Source organism: Ctenopharyngodon idella, chromosome 17 (assembly GCF_019924925.1).
Source record: "Ctenopharyngodon idella isolate HZGC_01 chromosome 17, HZGC01, whole genome shotgun sequence".
Taxonomy (NCBI): domain Eukaryota; kingdom Metazoa; phylum Chordata; class Actinopteri; order Cypriniformes; family Xenocyprididae; genus Ctenopharyngodon; species Ctenopharyngodon idella.
Window position 1 is genome coordinate 12,108,447 of NC_067236.1, and position 26,210 is coordinate 12,134,656.

General features: G+C 37.6%; 1 protein-coding gene and 1 long non-coding RNA gene across 2 annotated transcripts in view; one reads left to right on the forward strand and one right to left on the reverse strand.

The window, feature by feature from the left end:
* The window catches only part of msrab (methionine sulfoxide reductase Ab), a 55,673-nt gene extending 44,407 nt beyond the window's left edge, over positions 1–11,266 (forward strand). Inside the window, exon 11 of the transcript XR_007925841.1 lies at positions 10,642–11,266. The gene's annotated coding sequence lies outside the window, so the exon portion shown is untranslated. The remainder of the gene's footprint in view (positions 1–10,641) is intronic.
* LOC127498275 (uncharacterized) lies at positions 5–10,646 on the reverse strand. The gene is made up of 3 exons (XR_007925843.1): positions 6,030–10,646; positions 3,470–5,476; positions 5–1,791 (listed from the first exon to the last, which is right to left on the reverse strand). It is a non-coding gene; the product is annotated as an uncharacterized LOC127498275 (long non-coding RNA).
* Positions 11,267–26,210: the final 14,944 nt, after the last annotated feature.

Consider the following 26,210-nt stretch of genomic DNA (forward strand, 5'->3'; position numbering starts at 1 on the left):
GAGTAATAAATGACAGAAATTTCATTTTTGGGTGAACTAACCCTTTAAAATGAACCCAAAGTATGTTGTAAATTAACATTTATTAATAAGTTTAATGAATAATAATTAAACAATAAACATTTATTAAATTGCTTATTAATAAATATTCACCTTTTGATTATTATTGGTTGCCTCTGTAATTATGTTTCTGATTATTAATTTCCAACCTATTTTGAGTTCATTTTAAGCCAGCCACATAGTAATATTTGGTAACTTTATTTTAGGGTCTTTTAACTAGTTGCTTATTAGCATGCACATTACTAGAATATTGGCTATTTATTAGTACTTGTTAAGCACATATTAATGCCTTATTCTACATTCTTAATCCTGCCAATTCCTAAACTTAACAACTACCTTACTAACTATTAAAAAGCAGTAAATTAGGAGTTTATTGATGGAAAAGTCATAGTTAATAGTTTATATGTGTTCCCTATACTAAAGTGTTACCTAATTTTTAAACAATAGTTGGGTTAAATAAAACTGCCCAGCATGTTGGGCAAAAATTTAACCCAACAGTTGGGTTAAAACAACCCAATTGCTGGCTTTGTCCATTTTCAACCCAACTTGGGTTGTTTTTAACCCAGCATTTTTTAGAGTGTAGCTTAAAAGCTGTTTTATTTTACATTTATCGTGTCCTCTCATGTAGGCCACAATGTTGAGATCACATGACCAATGACTCTTAGTTTATTCTTGTTAACTTGCTTGTTATTGGACACTTTGCTCACCGGATAAATGAATCATAGCTGACTTTAAATAGCGTATGGCAATGGCACTGTTGAAGGAATTACATATACATCCATACCACTGGGTGTCACTATATACGTATAAAGATGTGGCAGAAACAGTAAGAGTAGTATGTGTATGGTACTTCAAAAGCGTACCGGTCAACATGGCAGTCATAAAACTCTGATTCTGAGTTCACCTTTAAGCATTATCTCATACATTATAAAAAAATGTGATTTATAAACAATTCTTTAAAAGTAGAAACGACATCACAAGACCAGATAATTATGAATGAAGCCTCTTAATACATTCATTTGTATAATCAAACCCTAAAGTTGACTAACATCGAAAAAGCAACATTAAAACCACAGTCTCAAATAGCAGTATACCAGTAGGCCACATGATTCTCCTGGACTGGCTCCCCAGGTCTGCAGGTGCACAGCGAGATGGAAAGACAGACAGATCAGAGGCTGAGAATCTATTTTTTTTACCCCTGACCTTGAAAAACATCCGGTGACAAAATACTGGTCTGACATCTTGTGGATGGAAAACTTAGAGGTGAGTGTGTGACCGCACTCAATGTGAGGTTTTGAGAAGGCATCGTGCTGTTTACACACACTCTCTCACAGGGTGTCTCTGTTGTGGTGGGCCGCACTAAAGTTTCCATTCCGACGAAGCATCATTTCCTGGACAACGACTCTTCCGACCACGTGATCCATCACGTCCGATTGACTAAGAGTTGATTTTCTGAACACCTGTAACCTTTGCTTGAAAAGTCTTGAAGAGATATGATACCAGCACACATCAGCAAAGTTTTTTGCTTGCGGTTCAGTTTCGAACATCGAACCTTTCCTATATGCGTATGTACTTGTGTACAGTATGTGCTGGTGTGTGTTTGTACATGCTTATGTCTGCTTAACTCCTACGTGATGACTGAGTATGTATGAGCGGTACAGCGTCAATAGTGTGGTAAGCCACAGACAGAAATAGCTGATGTACTTTTTTGGTGTACTCTGGCCTGGGTCTCACCTGTGGGAAAGAGAACAGGAGGTAGAGGGGCTTTAAAAGATGGAGGAGGGTGACACTTATCAAGTACCTATTTCACATTAGGGTTGTTATATTAAATAAAACTAAAACCATAAAAAACAGTTTCACTACTTGAAATAAAATGCTTAAAAAAAACGTATTTTATTTTAGCTAGTTGCCAAGGCAAAATTTCTCATTTTCATTTTGTTTAACTTGACACACTAAAAATGAAATAAAAATTAATAAAAACTATATAAAGCTAATAAAAATGACAAAAACACAAAATTACAAAAACTTTAACTAAAACATAAAATGAAAACTGGGTTAATTATATTAAAGGATTAGTTCACTTTAAAATGAAAATTAGCCCAAGCTTTACTCACCCTCAAGACATTCTAGATGTATATGACTTTCTTCTTTCTGATGAACGTGCAATATTAATAAATATCCTGATGCATCCGAGCTTTATAATGGCAGTGAACGGGACCAACAAGTATGAAACTGAAGAAAGTGCATCTATCCATCATAAACGTACTCCGGGGGGTTAATAAAGGCCTTCTGAAGCGAAGTGATGCATGCTTTGTGTAAGAAAAATATCCATATTTAACAAGTAAAATAACTAGCTTCTGCCAGACCGCCTTCTGTATTCAACTTACTTTTTTTGTAAGTTGAATAGGAAAGGCGTAGGACATAGCGTGCGAGAGGCATTACACTTTCTTCAAAAGTTGAAGGCAATCTGGCGGAAGTGCTTATTTTACTTTATAACTTGTTAAATATGGATATTTTTCTTACACAAATGCATCACTTTGCTTCAGAAGGCCTTTTTTAACCCCCCAGAGCCGTGTGGAGTACGTTTTGCTTTGGATGGATGCACTTTCTTGAGCTTCATACTCATTGGTCCCGTTCTCTGCCATTATAAAACTCGGATGCATCAGGATATTTATTAATATTGCACGTTCATCAGAAAGAAGAAAGTCATATACATCTAGAATGTCTTGAGGATGAGTAAAGCTTGGGCTAATTTTCATTTTAAAGTGAACTAATCCTTTAATTATATTAAAATAATATTGTTTCACATACTTTATCATAAAATAACCCCATCATATTTAGAGTTTAGTTAAAGAAAATAATTCTATTATGGAGAAAGCTGCAAATTTAAGCTAGATACTAACATGTAATCTTAGGTAAATACCTTTTTTTAGCACAAGACTAAAAGATATAGACCTTGACATCATACCAAATATGATATCTGTGGGTAAAGTGAAAAATTTGACATTTATTTGTTTAAATGCGTATTTTATATGTTAAAATCTGGCATTTACAAGTGACAAAGGGCAACACACATGGGAAAGTTCTCTAGTTAGACTGCTAAGAACTAATTTATTCATTTAATATCCTCTCTAACAATGTAAATATTGTAAATTTGAACATCATACATGTCTATAGTCTGTCAGGTAAAAGATGAGCTCATTGATCTAATCCAACTGGTCTGCCAGAATATTATGAGATTTAACACCCCAGAGGAATGTAAAGTAAAGTTCACTGAACATTAGGGTCACAACCAACATAGACGATCAGTGGTTGATCAGTATGGATTTTTCAGTGTCAGATCCTTCAATCTTCATCCCCACTTTTGAATATTTTATTGCATCTTTACCCCCAAGTCGAAATTTCATCATACCCATGTGTTCAAGATGTTCATATCAGACTTTCTGCTGAAGGTCTCCAGACGCTGGCGCCCACAAGGGAACGCGAGTAAGTGCAGCACCCTCTCCTGCTGGCATAGTGGCATCATTCTAAAACTGGTATTAGGCATTTCCTGCTGGGTTCGTTGGCGGGTGGAAGTGTGTGAGTGTGTGTGTGAGTGTGTTAGAGTAGATAGCACCTGGCTTGCGCAGCTGTGGGTCTCCTACTAGGGGGGAGCAGGAGGAGGGGAATGAGGTCCTGCATTGTCAAAAACTGTGTGTGTGTTTCATATGTGCATCTGCTCAATTCTATATCAGTTGCCAAGGACTGAGTTAATCGTAAAATAAACCTGAAGAATCTATTTCGACATCTTGAACATCAAAAAAATGCTTTGTTGCTCTTGACCTTGGTCAACACAATAAAACAGCAAACTTGTTATTTAGTTAGTTGTTTCTTCCAAGAGGTCAAAGTTTAGCTGGTTAGTGTGATCCAGTTTGCCCCTGCTGGTAGATGCAGTCACTACACAATCTGCAAGCAAAAAGCATCTTTCTCCATTGACGGCCATTCAAATACTGCCATTTTGACCAATACATATAAGTGTTTCATATTTCCTATAATTAGTTTTTGAAGTTCTCTTAAAATTGTTAAATGGTCTCATGGTTTTCCCTGTTTCACAGCTTAGGATAGTCGGTAGTGAAGGCTGTGCATCTATATTTAGGTGAATGGGAATGCTAACTGATAGCTTTCTCCAGGTGTTATAGAGATGCTTGGTTTCAAAGACAGATAAAATGAGATTATGATGGTATTTTGTGTTCCCTCAGTGTAGGCTGCATCCCCCTTTGGTTCCTCTTTGAGAAAGAAAAGACGTTATTTCATCACCAGAGAATTTGTTGAGCTGTGCACATCTCTACAGGCATTTCCCAAGTGGGCTAGATGGGGATTTAAACGGTTTCTTGTTCGTAGATCCATGTTAGAAACTATGGGCAGCACAGACAGGGAAAGTGATTTGTCATTGACTGTTTTGAGCTCAATGTTGGCATGAAGTCACAAGAGAAGCTGTATTTGTTCCCTCTCTGGATGAGTCTGTAGGAGTGCAACAACCTTGAATGAGACAGTGAGCATCTGTTCAGTGTCCTTGACTCAGAATATCTCCCAACAAGTGCCTTGAGCTTTTAAAAATAGTCTGATTCTCTTTCACAGTTTTTTTTTTTTTTTTTTTTTTTGCTTTTTGTACATAATTATTATTTATGAACTTCCTTTAATCATATATCTTCAAACATAATGTGTATGACATGTATTTGACTAAAGCCTGTATATGCCTGAAAGAATGTCCAAAAAACGTCCTACTTAAATGTTTGTTGATATATCTGTTTACTTGAATGATGTGCAATCTGTGTATGTTTGACAGCTTGACATCACTGCATGTTTTGGACTGCAAATGAAATCCACTAGTATCCTGTAGGGGGCACTTTGGATCTTGGAAAAGTTCTTTGGAATGCTGCGGAGAGCAGAGATCATGATTTCTCTTGTGGTACGTGCAAACCAATCAGTGTTAAAATATTCGGAGGGATTTGTTGGTTGGTTGCTTCAAAAACCAAAGGCTGAGTTTATTTAAATGGTTTGTAGAAAGTGGAACCCCATTTTACTAATATATCTTGCAAATGGACAATCAATTAAATATGAAAACCGAAGTGATTAATCATTTGTCATCAATCATTTGCAAACACACCAATCTCAAGGAGTGTTTCCAAGTGGAAGTGACTTTTAGAGTTATGGCATATCAAATAGCTCTTACAGAGTGCGGTGTCAGAATGGTGTTGTCCTGTCGCCTCTCTTCTGTTTAGTTTATATTTCACAGCTCAGAGGAGCAGCTACAAAAAATCCATCAGGAGCAAGTCACATGGCAGGTTAAAGGTGAGAGGTTGGGTTTTACCAGTAGGGTAAAGAGGTCACACATACATCACGACTGTGGCCTCAGGATATTCTGGAACCTGTGACGGACCTAGCATGTAAAATGAGATTACACAAAAACAGAACCAGCAGTTAAAGATTAAGACCATTGTGTAAACTATGGGGAAACAGCTATGTTTCCAGTCAAGGCACATTTGCATTACCTTGCATTGTCTCTTAAGTGGTAAACAGTGATTTAGCTAATCAGCTTTTTTTTACCATTTTATCGCTCTCTGCGATTGTATTCATCAAATATTAATTGGAATATATTTTATGAATGCATTTTAGAATTTTGTAAATGCAGAAATATATGAGAGAAGCTGTTACGTTTTATTTATTTTTTTAAACAGTCTTTGCTACAAAAAAAAAATTACCCAGGAAAAAGATTCAGTTCGTTAAACATGTTTTATTACGTTCAGTTGATCAACTAAAAAAAAAAAAAAATGTTCTTTAACGACATGTTGCTATAATGATATGAAAATGTTGTTTCTCAGTGTTTTCTGAATGTTCAAAAGTCTAAATGTTTTAAAAATGTTTTTTTCTTATATGCGAACATTAAAGGGTTAGTTCACCCAAAACTGAAAATTCTATCATTAATTACTTACCCTCATGTCGATCCACACCTGTAAGACCTTCATTCATCTTCAGGACACAAATTAAGATATTTTTGATGAAATCCGAGGGTTTCTGAACTGGTTTCTGAGTCAGCATCACGTCGTGCGTCGTGTTGCTCACGTGAACAGCATAGAAGAGAAGAGATTGTTGAATAAAGTCATTATTTTTGTTTTGTTTTTGAGCACAAAAAGTATTCTCATCGCTTCATAACATTAAGGTTGAACCACTGTAGTCACACTGACTATTTTAACGATGTCTTTAGAACCTTTCTGGACCTCAAAAGGTGCAATGACATTGCTGCCTATGTGTGGTTCAGAAACCTCTCAGATTTCATCAAAAATATTTTAATTTGTGTGCCGAAGATGAACGAAGGTCTTACGGGTTTGGAACGATATGAGGGTGAGAAATTAATGACAGAATTTTCATTTTTGGGTGAACTAACCCTTTAAAGCATTGCAAAACATTAAGGGAACGTTACTTTTAAATGTTCTCTGAATGTTTTGAAACAACAAATGTTGGACAAACATCCAACTAAAATGTTACTGAAAAAACGTTCCATGAATGATGTATAAATAACATTTTTGTGCTAACGTTTTAAGGACTTTCTTAAAGACCAGATAATTTTGAACAAATGTTCTATTAACGTTACTGGAATAGTGTTTGTTCATAACTTCTAGAACGTTCTGAGAATGTTCCCTTTCAGCTGGAAGCTTTTGAACTGTTTGAAATCAACATGCAAAACTCATAGAGAAAATAAGCATTTGTGTAATTGGACTTTGGACTATATGTACAATATAATCCTTACAGTTATAAGCCCCAGAACTGCCTTATGTGTAAAATAATCTTCCATTTATGTTGTCTAAAATATCCTGTCAGTGGAGGGAGAACTGTGGGTTTATGTGTGAGACAGTCAAGTGTTTTTATTGCTAGGCAGTGACTTTCGTAAGTTACTGACAACCAGATTTGCAAGCTTTACCTGCTGTTTGCTCTTTCAGTAGATTTACCAATTTTGAACAGAAACGGCGATTAATTTGTCTAAAAAAAGTAGTGTAGCATGTCAGACAAGCAAGATAAGCTCTCATCTCTACCTAATGAATGACTATCTATCTATCTATCTATCTATCTATCTATCTGGCTGTCTGGCTGGCTGTCTGTCTGAACTTTTAAACTTAAAAGCTTTCTGCTTGTTTCTGCTGCAACATCCTCAAACTTTCAGGAAAGACTTTCAAGAATTCAAGCCAACATTCAGAATTTGTCTTGACAAACTCCCTGTTACTAGTTACACATTAAAAATAGTTTCTTAAGTGAGAGGGAAAAAACTAAAATGGACTGAATTCCATCCTGTGATTTCTGACAGACACAAGTCTGAGATTTCATGGCTGGGTCCGGTTTCCCCTCCCACTCCTTCCTTATCAGTAAGAAACACAGAAATCCAACACCTCACAACTCACCAACTGCCGTTTGTGACTTGCGTCCGATCATCCATGCCCAAGGGCCAATTTCACGGCGGGCGATCACAACGACCGAATGTCTCCAGTCATCATCTGATCTCTTCAGTGGGAGCAGATGAAGTGAGACATGGAGGAAGGAAGGACTGTGGGATTACGATGATGGTTGTGGTATTTAGATGTTAGTGTGTGCCTGACACAACAAATTTTGACCTTTTGTTGAGTCGCTGCCAGAGGAACAAACTATACATGTCTGTATCTCAGCATCTCATTTTGACCTCATTTCTCACTTCTAGTTTCTAGTTTAGACCTCAAGTCTAAACATTGTCTTATATAAAAAGCACACACATGTGCTTGCACATGTGTTGAGAAACAGATAGATAACAGGGGAAAAGGAAACTATGATATAGTAAACTGGGGGCATAAAAACACCCTTACAGCCACAGTCTGTCTACTCTTACATCTGGATGTCCCGTCAGGATCAGAGAGAGTAATTCAGTCAAACAAACACTATATAAGTCTCATTTTTCTCTCTCACTCACATCTTGCGAAATTGGTGCATGTCCTAAAAATGTGAAAGAAAAAAAAAAGTTTTTTTAAATCACTTAAGTAGTTCTTGAAGGGGGTTTAGTCTGGTTGTATGAAAAGGGTATGCTTGACTAATTTTTGTGTATTCTACTATTTTTTTTTTTTTTTAAATACATGTTATACACTGCCCTGCCCCCCAAAAAAGTCACTGTTTGGCAAATGCTCAAGAGTCTATGATTGGATCAGTAATACTTTACAATAAGTTTTGTTAGTTAATATTAGTTAACTACATTAGTTGAACAAACAATGAACAGCTGGATTTTTATTAACAAACATCAACAAATACACATGTATTGCTCATGGTTAGTTCATGTTAGTTAATACTTTAACTAATGTTTAACTAATGAACCTTATTGTAAAGTGTTACCACTGGATTATTGTTACAGTGATTATTATATTTCTAGCATGTTGTATGTTTGCAACAGTTCTTCTAACCCTAATTGATGGAGTGTGCAGCTTTTCATTTCTTAAACAACCATGCAGGAAGACACATCATGACCATATTCCAGGATGACAATGTCAAGATTCACCAGGGTTAAAATTGTGAAAGAATGGTTGGGGAGGGAGCAAAAAGAATCATTTTCACACATGAATTGGTACCTCTGAGTCCTTAAATTCATTGAAAGTCTGTGGGATGTGCTGGATTAGACTTTACAGAGTGTTCACCTCTTGCATTGTCAATACAAGATCTTGACCAAAAATGTATGCACCTCTTGATGGAAATAACATCACAACATTTATTTCCATCAAGAGGTGAATCAATTTTTGGTCAAGAACTGCCTATTTAAATCCAAACAGTGACCTTTTTTTTTTTTTTTTTTTTGGCCAGGAAGTGTATATCTTATTCTGAACAATTCTTAAAAATGTTTAAACAAAATGTCAAAACTGGATCTTCTGTTGAAAAACAACAAACTTCTCTTTGGTGACGTATGCCTCCATTTTTGAGTGCAACACCCAAATCTCAAAATTTAATCCACAACTAATGCAGAAACAAGTCCCCACCCTACAATTTTTTGTTGTTGTTGTTGTTGTTGTTTGTTTTTTTGCTAATCTCTTATACTCAAATGTATGTCACAATACGAAAGAAAAGATCTGAAAAGGAAATGTTTTTTTTTTTTTTTTTACCTAAATTACATATTTGACTTTATCTATAGGCACCATGCTTTTTTACATTTATGTACATTAGTTACATTTTATATTCATTTTGTTCAGCTTGTAGTGCTCAAAACCTGAAGAAAAAATGCCAGGAAAAACTCAAAGAGCTTTATACTAAGCCTGTATAGGAACATATATGCCTGCATATGTGCAAGTGTGCGTGTGTGGTGTGACTTTTGGGTAATGCAGTTGCCTGTAAAGCAAAGATGGAAAATCTTAGAGAGACAGAACTTGCAGCTGAGGTTAAAAGAAGTGTGTGTGAGTGCGGATGAGTGTGTTATTAATGCCCTGGGTGCTGCAGTGAGAGCAGATACTGGTTAGCTGCTGTGGTTGCGCTCTTGCAGTGGCAGGAAACAACCCAACCTGTGATCTTTGCAGACTCTAATGGAAAATTCACTCAAACAGAAAAAAAGTGTGTACGTTTGTCTGTGTGTGTGACGAAGAGTGAGAACATATGCTGCTGCCACCTAAAAATAAAGGTGTTATTTATTTGTTTGATTGTAAAAGATGCTAGCGTTCTATTTAAAAGCCATTCATTAACGCTTCTTACAGTTTTGCTTTTTTCTGGGGTCTTGTGATGTTTATATCTGCTTTTGCGGTTCCTAAAATTATGCATTTCGTAATCACAGCAATTAACAGGCTGATAGAGATGATATATTAATGATAATGCATTTACTTGGAATTACGCAAAATTATATGCGCACGCCTGTCCTGTGTGTTTGTTTTTTGTACTTATTTTTCTCTGATTTAAGTGATAATGACATTTTTTGGGTGTTGTCTTGCCGGGGAAGGGCAGAAAGATATGCATGTGTGTGTGAAGTGTGTCTTTAATATGACATCTCCAACAGCTGTGTATAATCTCCCAACACACTCGCTCACACTTTTCCCATTCCATCTCCTGTACAATGGAACAAAAGAGCAGGAACTGCCACTCTCTCCCCACCGTCCAATCAAAGCCGTCATTATTTCTCGGCGGAACACTCCCTCAGGAAGTGCCATCTCCAAAACACGCCAGCTGTGCTTCTGTGCTTATTATGGGCCATTATGAGAGACAGAGACACAATAACACCACAACATACAAAATACCATATCTAGGCCATTGTGTGTACATGCCGCATTAAGGTCCCCGCTGCGCGAGAGCGCTGCTCTTATGGTTCCATCGAGAGCAACGCACCCGACTCTGAGACAGCATGACTTCAGCTCAAATTACGGCACAAAGCCTGGGCCAGGTGACGGATAACCTCTTCCAGATGTTAGTTAGATGTCATTTAAAGGTTACGGTAATACAGAAGCTGCAGCGAGGCATAAGAATCACAAATCATATGGTGGTGTTTTATGGGGTGAAAGTGGGTGTCTTATTCACTGTCTTTAACCTTAAACAATCTTTCCTCTACCACCCACCTTCCCATAGACCACAGCTGAGATTATGGCAACCCTCACATCTATAACCAACAACTCCTGAGGCTGGGCAGGTGCTGCTGGAGTATGGAATATACAGTCACGGCTATTCTCACACACTCATTGCTTCATATGCAGGTGCAAAACTCCATAAATGTCTGAAATAAATGACTGTTTTCATATGTTATAGTTTGAAAATGTATTCAACTGTTCAATCACGTCTCTACAACATCCACCATTTTTTATTGGAAAAAATGTGAATGTGACGACATTTCTGCAAAGCGATATTACGTTGCTTCTTGAATGTTTTGCGACAGTGAAATGTCTTGTGGGTGGCACTGAAAGTAGGTTCAGTTTTATCCGAAACAGGGAAATGTGAATCTGCCAAAAATGAAAATTAAATGTCTGATGAGTAGCGCTAAGAGGTTAATGCTCTATTGCGTTTGAAAAGAATGTAGCAACTACATGTTACGCTACTCTAAACCTAACCAATAGTGTTATAAAGTCTGAGAAAAAGGCATTTTCTGAAGCAACCATGCAATTTTAGCTTGCTTCTACAAGTTGATGAACTCTTTTCTCGTGACTCACGTTTCACGGGACTAGTATTAGTTCACCAAAAAATGAAATTTCTGTCATTAATTACTCACTCTCATGTCATTCCAAACCCGTTAAACCTTCGTTCATCTTCGGAACACAAATTAAGATATTTTTGATGAAGTCGGAGAGGTTTTTTATCCTCCATAGAAAGCACGAAATTACCACATTCAAAGTCCAGAAAAGTAGTAAAAACATTGTTAAAATAGTCAACGTGACTACAGTGGTTCAACCTTATTGTTATGAAGCGACGAGAATACTTTTTGTGTGCAAAAACAAAAATAACAACTATATTTAAGTGGAAGCGCAGCAACGTAAACAGCGTAGGAGAATGACGGGAGAGAAGAATTTGTTGAATAAAGTCTTTTTTTGTTGTTGTTGTTGTTGAATAAAATATTCTTGTCACTTCATAACATTAAGGTTGTCATGTTGACTATTTTAACAATATTTTTACTACTTTTCTGGACCTTGAATGTGGTAATTTCAGGATAAAAAACCTCTCGGATCTCATCAACAATATCTTAATTTGTGTTCCGAAGATGAACGAAGGTCTTACGGGTTTGGAACGATATGAGGGTGAGTAATTAATGACAGAAATTTCATTTTTGGGTGAACCAACCTTTTAAGATTTCAGAATGTTTAGAAGCCCCTGAATTCAACTAAACATTTATCCTTTTCCAAAATCTACTGTGCCTACAGAGGCAACATTTTAAGGCATGATAGATGTTCAAATCTTCATAGATCATAGATGTTCTTAATTATGCTGCCTAAAATACCTTGTTACAGTGCTGTAACCACCATAGACATTGAGGGGGACAAGTCCCCCCCAATAATTAGAAATGGCCAACATGCATGTTGGCATGTTGTTAGGATGACAAAAAGGTTTAAAAGTTACATTTTTAGTCTGGTCTACCTCAGTAGTTTAAGAGCGCTCGTCAATGTCAAAATGATTGAGATGGCCAATCAAATCAAAGTAGACGGGGTTTACGTTCTCTTTTTGCTTCACAGCACAAACGAGCACGTCAATCGATCGCTTAACGCCGTTGCGGAGGTTCTATTCTTTCCAGTAAAATCACAAAACAAATGCACACAAACGTGTCCCTGCTTTTGATATACAGTATCTCTCAGAAGTGAGTACACCCCTCACATTTTTGTAAATATTTTATTATATCTTTTCATGTGACAACACTGAAAAAATGACACTTTGCTACAGTGTAAAGTAGTGAGTGTACAGCTTGTATAACAGTGTAAATTTGCTGTCCCCTCAAAATAACTCAACACACAGCCATTAATGTCTAAACCGCTGGCCACAAAAGTGAGTACACCCCTAAGTGAAAATGTCCAAATTGGGCCCAAAGTGTCAATATTTTGTGTGGCCACCATTATTTTCCAGCACTGCCTTAACCCTCTTGGGCATGGAGTTCACCAGAGCTTCACAGGTTGCCACTGGAGTCCTCTTCCATGACGACATCATGGAGCTGGTGGATGTTAGAGACCTTGCTCAATAGGGTTTAGGTACCCTCAGTTTCCTTAGCAAGGCAGTGGTCGTCCTGGAGGTGTGTTTGGGGTCATTATCATGTTGGAATACTGCCCTGTGGCCCAGTCTCCGAAGGGAGGGGATCATGCTCTGCTTCAGTATGTCACAGTACATGTTGGCATTCATGGTTCCCTCAATGAACTGTAGCTCCCCAGTGCCGGCAGCACTCACGCAGCCCCAGACCATGACACTCCCACCACCATGCTTGACTGTAGGCAAGACACACTTGTCTTTGTACTCCTCACCTGGTTGCCGCCACACACACTTGACACCATCTGAACTAAATAAGTTTATCTTGGTCTCATCAGACCACAGGACATGGTTCCAGTAATCCATGTCTGCTTGTCTTCAGCAAACTGTTTGCGGGCTTTCTTGTGCATCATCTTTAGAAGAGGCTTCCTTCTGGGACGACAGCCATGCAGACCAATTTGATGCAGTGTGCGGCGTATGGGGGGTCAGCACTGACAGGCTGACCCCCCACCCCTTCAACCTCTGCAGCAATGCTGTCAGCACTCATATGTCTATTTCCCAAACACAACCTCTGGATATGACGCTGAGCATGTGCACTCAACTTCTTTGGTCAACCATGGCGAGGCCTGTTCTGAGTGCAGCTCAGTTTCAGGGTCTTGGCAATCTTCTTATAGCCTACGCCATCTTTATGTAGAGCAACAATTCTTTTTTTCAGATCCTCAGAGAGTTCTTTGCCATGAGGTGCCATGTTGAACTTCCAGTGACCAGTATGAGAGAGTGAGAGCGATAACACCAAATTTAACACACCTGCTCCCCATTCATACCTGAGACCTTGTAACACTCATGAGTCACATGACACCGGGGAGAGAAAATGGCTAATTGGGCCCAATTTGGACATTGTTACTTAGAGGTGTACTCACTTTTGTGGCTAGCAGTTTAGACATTAATGGCTGTGTGTTGAGTTATTTTAAGGGGACAGCAAATTTACACTGTTATACAAGCTGTACACTCACTACAAAGTGTCATTTCTTCAGTGTTGTCACATGAAAAGATATAATAAAATATTTACAAAAATGTGAGGGGTGTACTCACTTCTGTGAGATACTGTACAACCATTGATGGACATCTTTGATTTTAATGAGGGAAAATATATATATAATATATATACAAGGGTGGATTAGAACACGGAACCTTTGATACTTTTAACAAAAATTCTACCACCAGACCACTAGGGAATTCGAGTATTAATTGCGAATATATGTATTTATTCACTAAATTGAAGAATCTCAGAACTAACAATATATTGTATTATGAAACTATCACATTAAACATGAGTTCTCAACGTACTCTTGAAATTGATTTCTGGACATCGTAATGTTATTTTATTTTATTTTTTTCTACAATTGTTATTGTACATATATGATATAGCATTTGTACATATCTGATATAGCATTGTATAGCAACAGTTTCCTTTGTTCTGTTTGTTTCTTTATACTTTATTAAAAAAAAAAAGGGAAAAAAAAAAAATGGTTCAAGACATGGTTTCGGCCTTGCTTTGTTATAACTAAAATGTGATCCCAGAACCTCCATGGCTCTACCATTGGAGAGTAACAGTCAATTTGGATCATGTGTCCAATTGATAACCAATCACATGATATCCTTGACATCACTGAATTGCTGTCAGAGTTGTAAAACAGTCAATCATTGTTTGCAGACACCATAGAAATGAATGAGAAGTTCTATAAACAGAATCCTGTCACAACATTCTCTTATAAAACAGCATTTCTACATGATTATAGTGTTTGCATGCTTATCGCGCTCTGTCTCTCTCTCTCTCCATCATTGTTGATGGTCAGACCTTGGTAGACGTCTGAAAGCTGATAATTAACTCAATCCGTTGACACAGGTGAGCATCTCTGTGGTTATTTAACACCCATTACAGAACAAACAACACACACACAATCCTGCAATTAAACATGCCTCTTTATCACACAAACTAAATCCACACACACAAACACATGATCACATTTACACATTCTCACATCCCAAAACACTCATAATCGGCCGATCTAAAACTCATAATGCAAATGATTGTTTGTTTATTTGAAGCGTTTCACACTGAGACATTACGGGAGAGTTTGTTTACTGGAGTCGTTTCTCACTGTGAATCTTATCTTAATTACTCTGTGCTTCTCTCTTTATGGCCTCTTCGCGAGTCAAAGGTCATCAGCTCTCTCTTAAGCACCCCACCACCACACCATCAGACAGGGAATGCTGAATCGACATAAGCTTAGCTTTACCACAACCCCCATAATCTCGTTCGGTCACCCTGACATTAGCTAGAACACAGCCACGTCAAGTGCTGATGACCTCTTGAGCTTTACTGTTGTTTCTGTGCTGGCTGCTCTATTGTCTCACAATTATTAACTAATTAATGCAATGACCTTCAATAATTATATCATTTGTCTTCTGTTCTCTTATCTAAAGAGTTTAATCATACTACATCAGTGGTTTGAAGGTTAAAACTGAGCAACTTTGCTGTGAAAGAATTCAAAAGAATCTAAAAACATACAGTATATATGTATGTTATTACTCTACATGCACCCTAATCACTGATCTTTTTCACAAATCAAAGCCCCCTCTATGATCTCCGCTTTCATCTCAGAGGATGAGTGGGAGTTATGTCTGATTAGTTGACTGTCTATCCACGATGGGTCTAGAAATCAGGTCAGTTATTGTGTGTGTGTATGTAGCATCTTGAGGAAGAAGAGGCAGTGACCTGGATTGGAACAGCAAAAGGAGGGAGACCATGTGTCAAGAAATCAGCTGTTTGTTTCTCAATGACTCTTTCAGATCATCTGTTCATGGATCTCAAATGAACGTGTGAATGTGTACATATACGTGCGCATACACATACTTTGAGGTTGAGAGACCTCAGAAACTCAGTGATGTCAAAGCATCATTGACCCAGAAATGAGTGCACGTTGGATCTAATTTACATGCAGATACAAAATGTCTGCAAAGGACAAGAGGGCTTTTGGCCTCGGTATATATCCCAGAGTTCTGTCTCGCTGTCTCATACGATGTCTTGCCCTCTTTTATCCTTCTTTCAACCCTTCTCTTTTTCCCTTGTTCCTGTCATCTACATCCAACTCCTGTCTCAATCTGTTTTTGTAGTCGGTGCATATGCTGTGTGATACTCATGCGTTTGACCCCAGAATAAGTACCTACTGTGTAGCCCTACTTAACCTTGGAATTACAAACATTACCAGTTATGTCATTTAAGCACTCTGGTATAGCCTACTCTTTCACTGGGTTTATGGCTCAAACACTGTCCAATGTCCACGATCCCCTTCTTTCTCTCTTCAAAAGATCTCCATCAAAACATTTAGGTACAAACTGATCAGGTTGTCCTGCATGGCATATTAAAAAACATACATTTTTTTCTACAACTCTAATTAATAGCTAGCTAGTTAGCTAGCAAGACAGACAGATAGATAGATAGATAGATAGATAGACATTAATCAGAGAAAGCTAAAGAAATTGCTCAAATAAAACTCAATTAACACTGTAAACAAGGTGAACTTTTCAGTTTTTGCGAATGTAATACCAAATCAGCTCTTTGTTATTTATTTATTTTTTTTGTCACAATAATGACATCTGAGTTCTACATGTCATCCCTTCTGCTGTTTTACACACTCGATATCACTCAAAATAAGTGGCCACTCCTTTCTCTGTGGAGAATATTCTCGCGGTTTTCGTCTTCCCTCTGCGATTCCTTACTGCCATTGGACAAATAGAGAGGCTTTGTCGACGAAGAGGGAAAAAACGCCTTGAAAGATTTTCTTTAGGAGTGATGAGGGCGGGAGGGGGTGGAGGGCCGCGCTAATTATGCACGGCGATTGTTGATGGCTTGATTGTGTGCGTCCAGCTGCACAGAGGCGCGGGGGCGAGCAGAGGGCGGGGACGCGGAGCAGGGCAGACTCACTGACGCCAGTCGCCACATTCTCCCATGCGCTGAAAAACAGACCCGATTGTACCGGACCTGATCCACAGACACCGCAGTCACACATAACTTAACAGAATGAGAATGAAATACGTCTTCGTGTGTCCTGTTGAATCATTCAGTACAAGTACTTAATGTAGTTTTTATATTAATCAAAATGCTGATGTTATAAGAGATCAAATGGCACTTCAGGTCAGTGCACGAGGTATGTGGTGCGTCACGTGATTAGGGCATAATAAGGGGCATATTCATTCCAGTTTAACGTGCTTTATTAGCATGACATAACTGCATATTTGTATTCCAAATGGAGTAAAAATTGTTGCTATATCAACAAATAAGATAAAATAGTGGTGTGAATTCAAATGAAATACAATTTATATTTAAATGTACATTATTTATTTTAGACAAAAATGGCCAGTTGGTTCAAATTAGGACCCAATGAAAATAGTTACAAAAGAAGCCAAAGTACCAAGGTTTGCGGAAAGACAGTCTGGAACGTGAGTGAAGCAGCTAGAAATAAATTAGGCTCACTAAAGTTACATTAATTAAACTATTTAATAAAATGGATAAACATTATAAGTAACAGTAGTTATATTATAATATGAGTCATAGTTATTAGTTATAATCAGCTATAATACGCACAAGGAGGACAGTAAAATAGGCAACCCAAGGCAGTTCACTCACTGTCCTTGTCCTTCATATTGTGATAGGCAGAGACATACTGTATATATTATCGCACTAGTGTAACATAATGCTCAAGACAAAACAGTCTTGCGGTATCAGCAGAGATGATGATGATCTGTTTTCAAAGATGTTTATTTTTATTTTTTGGAGTGGGTCATCCTTCCACTTCTTGTTCTCACACCCACATCTTTTTTCTTTCTTTTTTCATTCTTTATTGCTATTTGTTGAATCCAACTGGCCTGCAGAGGCCTTCCGTGCTGTCAGACTGCAAGAAAGGAAAGGGCTGAATTTGTTGTAGCCGTCCAAAAAGGCCAATATCAAATAAATGGACAGTTTCTGTGCACCAGGTAATTAGCACAACCTGCAAAGAAGCGCATTCATCCGGTTGCATGCACATAAAACAAAAGGTGTGAATATGCCAGTCACCAAAACATTTAATAGACAGGTTTTTGCAGTCAACCTTATCGGCCTGATATTGGACTGCAACTGAACCTCACTTCTATCTGTTCCTCAAAGCCTGTTTTCATATGAAAAATGAAATATGGTGTTTCACTTGACTAAGATCAACTCACATTTAAAACTAGTTTGAACATGACAAAATATGTACCATTTAAGCAAAACAATGTTTTATTTAAAAACTATTATACCATTTCAGTCAGAGAAAACAGAGCTGCTTTTTGTATTAGTTTAACTAATCTAGCCAGACTGAAGAGCTTTACACACGGAAAAACTCTTCACTGAATGTAAGTCCAGGTGTGCGCAAATAAATTGTGCGGGCAAGTCTACATGTCTTGTGCGAGTGGTTGGGGCGGGTTTTAATAGCTTGATTGACAACCGGGCTGACCAGCTAGAGCGGCTCCAGTCTTTTGCAGATGGGGTGCGCGCTGGTGCGCGTGAATGGATGACGTCGGGAGCCCGGCGCCAGGCTGTCTGGGACTCGCGCGTTAGATCAACACAGCTGGAGCGGCACAGGACACACAGCTGGCCCGCCAGCGCATTCCTTCACAAAAACAGCACTGTGAGAAAAGAGGGGACACATCTTGATGTAAACTAAAAATGCGCTGGGTTAAAACTGGAACGAGAGTCAGGCTATAGTTTTATTGAAGCTTGTGAAGCTTCCTTTTCATATAAAAAAGAGTCATGGGAGACAGTTATAGTTATGATCTATTTATAGATAACGAGTAACACTTTTAGAATGCACAAAAACCGCACACACACTAGTTTGCTTCAGAGTTTCCTGAGTTGGTTATTAATATTCTGTGATCGTGAGAATATTAGGAGATGTTTTAATAAACAAGATCTATATTTACCCTATTGGCATGATAATCAAGAGAGGAATCAACGTTTCAAACTCGATTCATTACTTGGAAAAAAGTGCAATGAACTCGTTTCTGCGAGTTTTGACTTTGGCACCACTTTGATTTTACTTAGCCTACATTTTAAGTTTTTATTTTAAGATTAAAAAATAATTAAGATTACAGTTTTAGAGGGCCATAAAATGTGTCTTGTATCGATATTTAATATCATTGCATGTGTCTCCTATGGGAATTCATTCACGACGCCAGTTTGTCTGCAGGTCACGGGAGTAACAGATTTATGGATTTTATCCATATCATGTCTGAGCTGAGACAAAATGTTCATAAGCAGATGAAAGTATTTTCCTTCCATTTTCCCTCTATGTTAAAGTTGAAGTCGTGTCCACTATAAATAAGCAGGTTATTGGCGTAGCTAATTCACATGCTATACTATAACGAAATTGAATTCTGAAACTAATTTCAATATGATATGGGGGAAAATATATGTGAACTTTAAGCTAAGTTTATATTTAATCTACTGTACAAGCTCACCCAGCTCCGTTTAGGTTTACTGACCCGAAATCTTCACTCAAATCCATCACTGAAAATACATCTATCTCTAGTATTCTGACAGCTCTTCCTCATTCCACCATTTTGTCTGACTGACATGCCAACGCTTCCAATGACGAGTTAGCTATTTACATAGGGCGGAGTCTCCACGCTTAAACACCTCTTACTATTGGCTGCGCGGCACATGAGGGTTTATTTATTTCTGGAGGGGGCGGTGCTACACGAAGCAGCTTTTAAAAAGCGGCTGCCTGCCTGCTCGTGCTGCCATCGTTCAATGACCGCGAGACGTGAAGGAGTCAGACATTGGATATCTATCAAACTGGAGAGCTAGTTCATCTCACTATCCAGACAAAGGACTTCTTCAGGCATCTCTACGGTTGGATTCTACTAGCAAGTCAGACGTCAGATCCAGAATGAAGGCGATCAGTCCCGTTCGCTCTGTCAGAAGCTGTTATGAAGCTGTGTGCTGTATCTCAGAGCAGAGTCTCGCGATTAGCCGCTGCAAGAGTCCCTCTGAGGAGCTGTCCGACATGAATGACTGTTACTCTAAACTCAAAGAACTGGTGCCCAGCATCCCTCAGAACAAGTCCGTGAGCCAAGTGGAGATTCTTCAGCATGTAATAGATTACATCTTCGACTTGCAGATAGCACTGGAAAACGAGACGGACTCACAAAACACGCCTGACATGTTCATGTCAATGAAGGTGCGCGCTATGTTATTTATTGTTTCTTAATTATTATGCATTATATTAATCAGTATAAAGTGCATTTGAATAAATATAAACTGTCTTTTCTTTCTGTAGAGCTCAGAGATGACCCGTAATTTCTCCAAAGAGGATGGAGCTATGTGCCATTAGGACAGAGAAATGACAACGGTCAATGGTACGCTTCCGTTTCTTTATTTTAAATAATTTTACTTTATAAATTAGTCAGATGTTGTTAGGTTGTAATCCACACTCCCAAGAAAAATAAAGTAAAAAATTCAATAAGTAAATTGCTCTAAAGAACCTAGAATGAAACTTTTTGAAGCACAAGATGATTCTTAGGTGATTGAACAAGGTTTCAATGTTTTTATTATAGTTTCTTCAGACCAGCGTCGTAGTTCTGAGTTCTTTAAAGCTCCAGTTCATTGATGGTTTTCCAAAAAAAAAACAAAAATAAAAAGTTCTTTGTGGAACCTTAACAGCATCTCCTATGGTATTCGACTGGAAAATCAGTTTTGGTTTTAAATGGAACCTTTATTGTAAAGTGGAAGTAAATCGTTAACTGATTAGTCATTAAATCTCATGTTTTTGGTAAATGTTATAATGAACAATATTATGTCAGACAGCGATCACAAAGTCTGTCCAGTGTCCTAATTTCTTTTGGTCATCGTGCCAATCAGCAAACAAGCTTGGATTCCCCTATCAGCTCTAGCAAACTAAAGTTTTTCATTTGGCGCCAGACTGTCTGCAGTCTGCCTGTGGATCAGTGTGTGTGTGTGTATGTGTGTGTGTGAGCTCTGAGTTAACTTTTCTCCCTCTCATCTATGCTGCAGGTGCGGGATAGAAACTTTTCTCCTCCACTTATGGAAGAAAAGAGAGTGAAGGGGTGAGCCGGGTGAAGGAGTGAGGCTCTATTCAGAGTGTGGGAAAGCAATCTGCGCCCCTCTCAAGCTGTCTATTCTTTGGTCACTGGACACTTGAACAAACCAAAGCCGAGGAGTTTTTAAGATCACAAAAAAGAAAAGCCCTCCAATTTTTTTCCTTAATCATTCCTGTTTTTTGTGCCAACAATCAAGCATTGTATATTTTGTACTGGCTACATTCCTGACTATTTGGACTAACTAATATCTCTTCACACACCCTTCCTTCCCAGCAATTCTAGGGCCATTCTTGGATAGCCCCAACCCCCCTCCCCCCCTTTTTTTTTTTCTTGAAAACATTTCCACATTTCAGCATGGCCGCAGTTTGGTCTTAGTGAGCTTCTCGATCACTGGGATGATGTACATATTATGCTTGACGGGAGTTTTTGTTTTATAGGGGCCTTGGGCAGTGGGAATACAGACGTGGATTAGAATTTGAACTCTATAATATAGAGTGGATTGTATATGTTTGTGGGGATTGTCTATTTCTACAGACTGTCAGATCAACGAGTTTCATAAACTCCTTTAAGAGTTTTGTTTTTGCTTTGTACTTACTCTTTTTACACAAAAAAAATAAATCGTATATGAAAGTGAGCAAATATGTTGTTTTGTATCTTTTCTTAAATAACTCAGTGCTGACTTTTTGCTGCCTTTAAAGCTTCAGGTATAGCCTATCTTAGAGATATGTACTGAAGATATAATATTTCTCTTTTAAAAACAAAAAAACAAGAGTTAAAGTGATTCCCTCCACTTCATCTCCCCTATAGCTTAATATATTATTGATATGCTACATCATAACAGTCACTTTCAAGACATTTGATGAAAAAAAAATAATAAAGAGAAAGTGTTTATAAAACACTACAAACAGGTAAAAGCAGGAGAAAGTGAATGATAGTGGTTAAAAAAGTAAAAGTACAGTGCATCTGCCAAAAATCTTTCCATATAGAGTCATCGTGGACTTTTTTGTGTTTAGCATGATCTGTTACAGGCCTACACAACAATGTCTAAATGTGAGTCACTTGTATTTAAATATAGCACAACTGTCCTCTGAGTGTCTGTCACTCTCTCAAAAAGACCTTTGCCCACAGAAGTAGAGTTCGGTGAAAGAGTGGCATGTAGTCAAACTGTGATAAGCACTAGCATTCATTCCATTCAACTCATCTGGACTCCAGAAGAGGGATTATGGTCTTAAGGGGCTGACCGTCTCCACACTTAAGGTTTAAGATTTGGGTGTTGAGTAATGTGAGGTGTTCTGTAGGACCATAATAGGACATATAGCGACACCCAGTGTTCAAAGTAACAATCACATACATATATCCGTTTGCACCGCAAACAATAAGCTGGCGCCATCATGTGGCGGCTTGTATGTAAATTAATAGTAGCGTGTGAATGAAATATAATTATTATATTGAGGAGATATTGGCTAGTTGTTGCTCTTTTAATTCCATACAATAAAGTGTATTCTACCAAAACCTACATTTCACGTGTTACTCCATTTTAAAGCATCACATGCCCCAATAACAGAGTCTTAAACTTCCATAATAAATCATCTAAATTTTATCGTTATAATTTACCCATGTTTGTCAGTACGATTTTACAGTGTTCACTTGTACCCAACAGAAATAGGCTATAATACATGTAAATATGATTAGACAGTTTTCCGTTGTTCAAATAAGTATAATCTGACCCTAATCCAGACATTTATTTTGTCTCTCCTTTCAGAAGTTTATGGTTTTCATTAGTTTGTGGAGTGCTGCGGTGATGACGGAAGTTAGCATCACCCTGTTTTCCATTGGCTTTTGGATTACTGCAGAAAATAAGCTCTGTGACCAACAAAGGTTTATGATTCTCACACGTTTTGTTCATTATCATGATAATCTTCACAAACTTTTATGAATTGTTTCATTAAACGTGTAAGCAACAAACTAACCACCATCGCATGACTACCATTCAGCTTCCGCAAACTTTCATTTTCCTAAAAGCTTAAGTTAGAATAGTTTAGAATAGTTCTAATCACAATGAGGCTGTGAATCGGTCTAGTGAGTAGATGAGTTTATATTCTGTGTGATGCCCCTACAACCGTTATCAATCGCCTTTTTCAAGACAAGGAAAATATATATTAAAAAAAAAAAAAAAAAATTAAAGGGGGTATTGCTGATATCTTGACTGATATCTTAAAATATCGTGAGCCTGTGTTAACCGCATAACTTATTTCAGGCATTTAACCAAAAGACCCATTCAAAAAAGGAAGAAATTTAAAAAATGCCATGCATGTCCATATCTCTCCAGAAGGGGGCGCACTAGAGCAAACGAACCTCCTCACAACATTTTTGTGTACATTGGTTGCTGTAGAAGACCGATATGCTGTGTCACGTGCTTTACTATGACTGACAAGAACTCACAATAGACTTATCTTACTGTTTACTAGTTTGAAACATTCGTTTTATAAATAATCCACTTTGGCATCTTATGTCTAACCTTTTTACTTGTATCCCTAGAACACATTTTTGAAACGTTTGCCAGAGTAAAGAATATGTTGCACTCCCTTTTAACTTAAGTTGATTTGGTAATATGGCATCTGCATAAAAATAACAAAATTTGCCCTTTGGATTTGGTTATGTGAGGTCTTTTTTTAGACCTCATTAAAGCATTTTCTTATGTATCTCAAAAATATTTGACCCATGTCATTAATTTATGTGAAATAAATGTCTGAACAATTCAGGCCCTTACCTATAAAATAATTTACAAAGGTAACAACACATATTTTACAAGTGTTCAGTGCTTTCAGAGATTTTTCTCTTTTTTAAGTGAGTTTAGGACTATTTCTGACATTTCGTAAAGGTACACTATCTAACTTTTATTGCTCAAAATAAACAAAATGTAAACAAAAAATTAATCAACATATAATCAATCCTTCTTTCAAAACGTGTTTTTGTCTTACCCTGATTCAATATGGTAAACCTATTATAAGTGTTTACGCAGGAAATTGATTACATATGTCACTCACCCTTGTATATCTTGTCATATCTGTACGCAGAGAAAAGTTTCTCCAGCTACTTTGTTGCATGTATGGTGTGGCACCAAAATAATGTTCTTCCACAAAATGCATGCAGTTTTGTTTTTTAACCACTAGAGGGCCAAAAGTTAGTATACCTTTAAAATATTTCATATGACATGTTAGTATAGGCTATCACTTAAAGGGTTAGTTCACCCAAAAATGAAAATAATGTCATTTATTACTCACCCTCATGCCGTTCCACACCCGTAAGACCTTCGTTAATCTTTGGAATGCAAATTAAGATATTTTTGTTGAAATCCAAGGGCTCAGCGAGGCCTGCATAGCCAGCAATGACATTTCCTTTCTCAAGATCCATTAGTGTAATAAAAACATATTTAAATCAGTTCATGTGAGTACAGTGGTTCAATATTAATATTATAAAGCAACGAGAATATTTTTGGTGCGGCAAAAAAACAAAATAACGACTTATATATGAAGCTTCAGAGCGTTATGAATCTTTTGTGTCGAATCAGCGGTTCGGAGCGCCAAAGCCACGTGATTTCAGCAGTTTGGCGGTTTGACACGCGATCCGAATCATGATTCGACACAAAAGATTCATAACGCTCCAAAGCTTCATGAAGCAGTGTTTTGAAATCGGCCATCACTATACAAGTCGTTATTTTGTTTTTTTGGCACACCAAAAATATTCTCGTCGCTTTATAATATTAATATTGAGCCATTGTACTCACATGAGCTGATTTAAATATGTTTTAGTACATTAATGGATGGATCTTGAGAGAGGAAATGTCATTGCTGGCTATGCAGGCCTCACTGAGCCATCGGATTTCAACAAAAATATCTTAATTTGTGTTCTGAAGATGAACGAAGGTCTTACGGGTGTGGAACGGCATGAGGGTGAGTAATAAATATTATTGTTTTTCATTTTTGGGTGAACTAACCCTTTAACTTTTAATTTTATTTCCACGTGTGAATTGAAACGGAAGACTTTAGTCATATTTTAAAATATATGTCTTTGTTATGTTAATAATCAGCTGCTTAAATGTACATTTTTGTACAGTGGCACTGAGTTGCTCTTAGGCGCCCCCTCCACCTGGTGGCACCCTAGGCAACCACCTAGTTCGTCTATGCTTGAAACGGCCCTGTCTGAGATATCTGACAATTATACAGGTCACCACATTATCTGCAGAGGCACTAAACCCATCTATGCCTATTACATCAAAACAGAGTAATTTACGAGAAGGGCATTTTTCTGCCTCCACCTTTTAAATATGTGGGGCATTTTGCCACAGCCCTGGTTAATTTTAAACAACTGCATTTCTAGAACCCATTTGTGGTAAGAGCAACTGGCGAATTATAATGATTTTACCGTGTGATAAGACGTTCCTAATCAAACTGTTGGTGTAATACGATCACAATCACCATTTAACTTTTGTGTGTATGTGCTGTTTTATTATATGTTGGTTCAGTATGTCATATTTATTTGTAGTTGTTTTAAAAGCTGGCTATGATTGCTTCACTGCAATAGTTTATTTGGAAGGAAGGACTATGCCTCTTCTAAACACTACAAAGTACAAAGCCATTATTGGGCAAATGGCTGGGTGGGAGAGTCTCAGCAATCATCTGAAGCATGGTGGGGGGTTCACTTTTTGTGCCAGATGATAAGATCCTTTCAAGTGTAAAGGTTCTTTTCTGTGGGGTTGTTTAGGGCTTTAAAGCTCTTGTTTTCTCCTTAAGTCTCCTTTCACGGAGTCAGGCCACGCCAGAGTCAACTATTCTCCATTTTGCCGTTGAAAAACATTGACATTTAAGATTAACCTATGACAATGATTAATTTTCAACCCATGGAAACATAATGGGCATGCTGTAAAGTCATCTATCAACTTTATGATGTATTTTATCTGTGTAAATGCTTTGATGATTGTTTTATGTGCTATTTTTTTATAGAACAAATATGTATTTTAAGTGATATGAGTTAATTTGTGAGTAAACTGTTCGTTTTTTATGTATAATATGAAATATATTTATATGAATTATATCTATATGCTAAATCTAAATATGATTAGGATACGTTTGATAACGCTATTGTTGTAATGTCTGAAGAGTATTCTGTTCACAAAAGAGATGAAAAGGGCGCTGTCTCTTTAAGAGGAAGAACGCCAGGCACCAACTGTTACATGTAAATATATTCAGAATCCGAACGAGTGAGGCGTGCCAGCAGCCAATCGCTGAGCGTCTTCAACCGCGGGAGATCCAAATTTCGCGGGACGTAATTTGGCGCTAAAA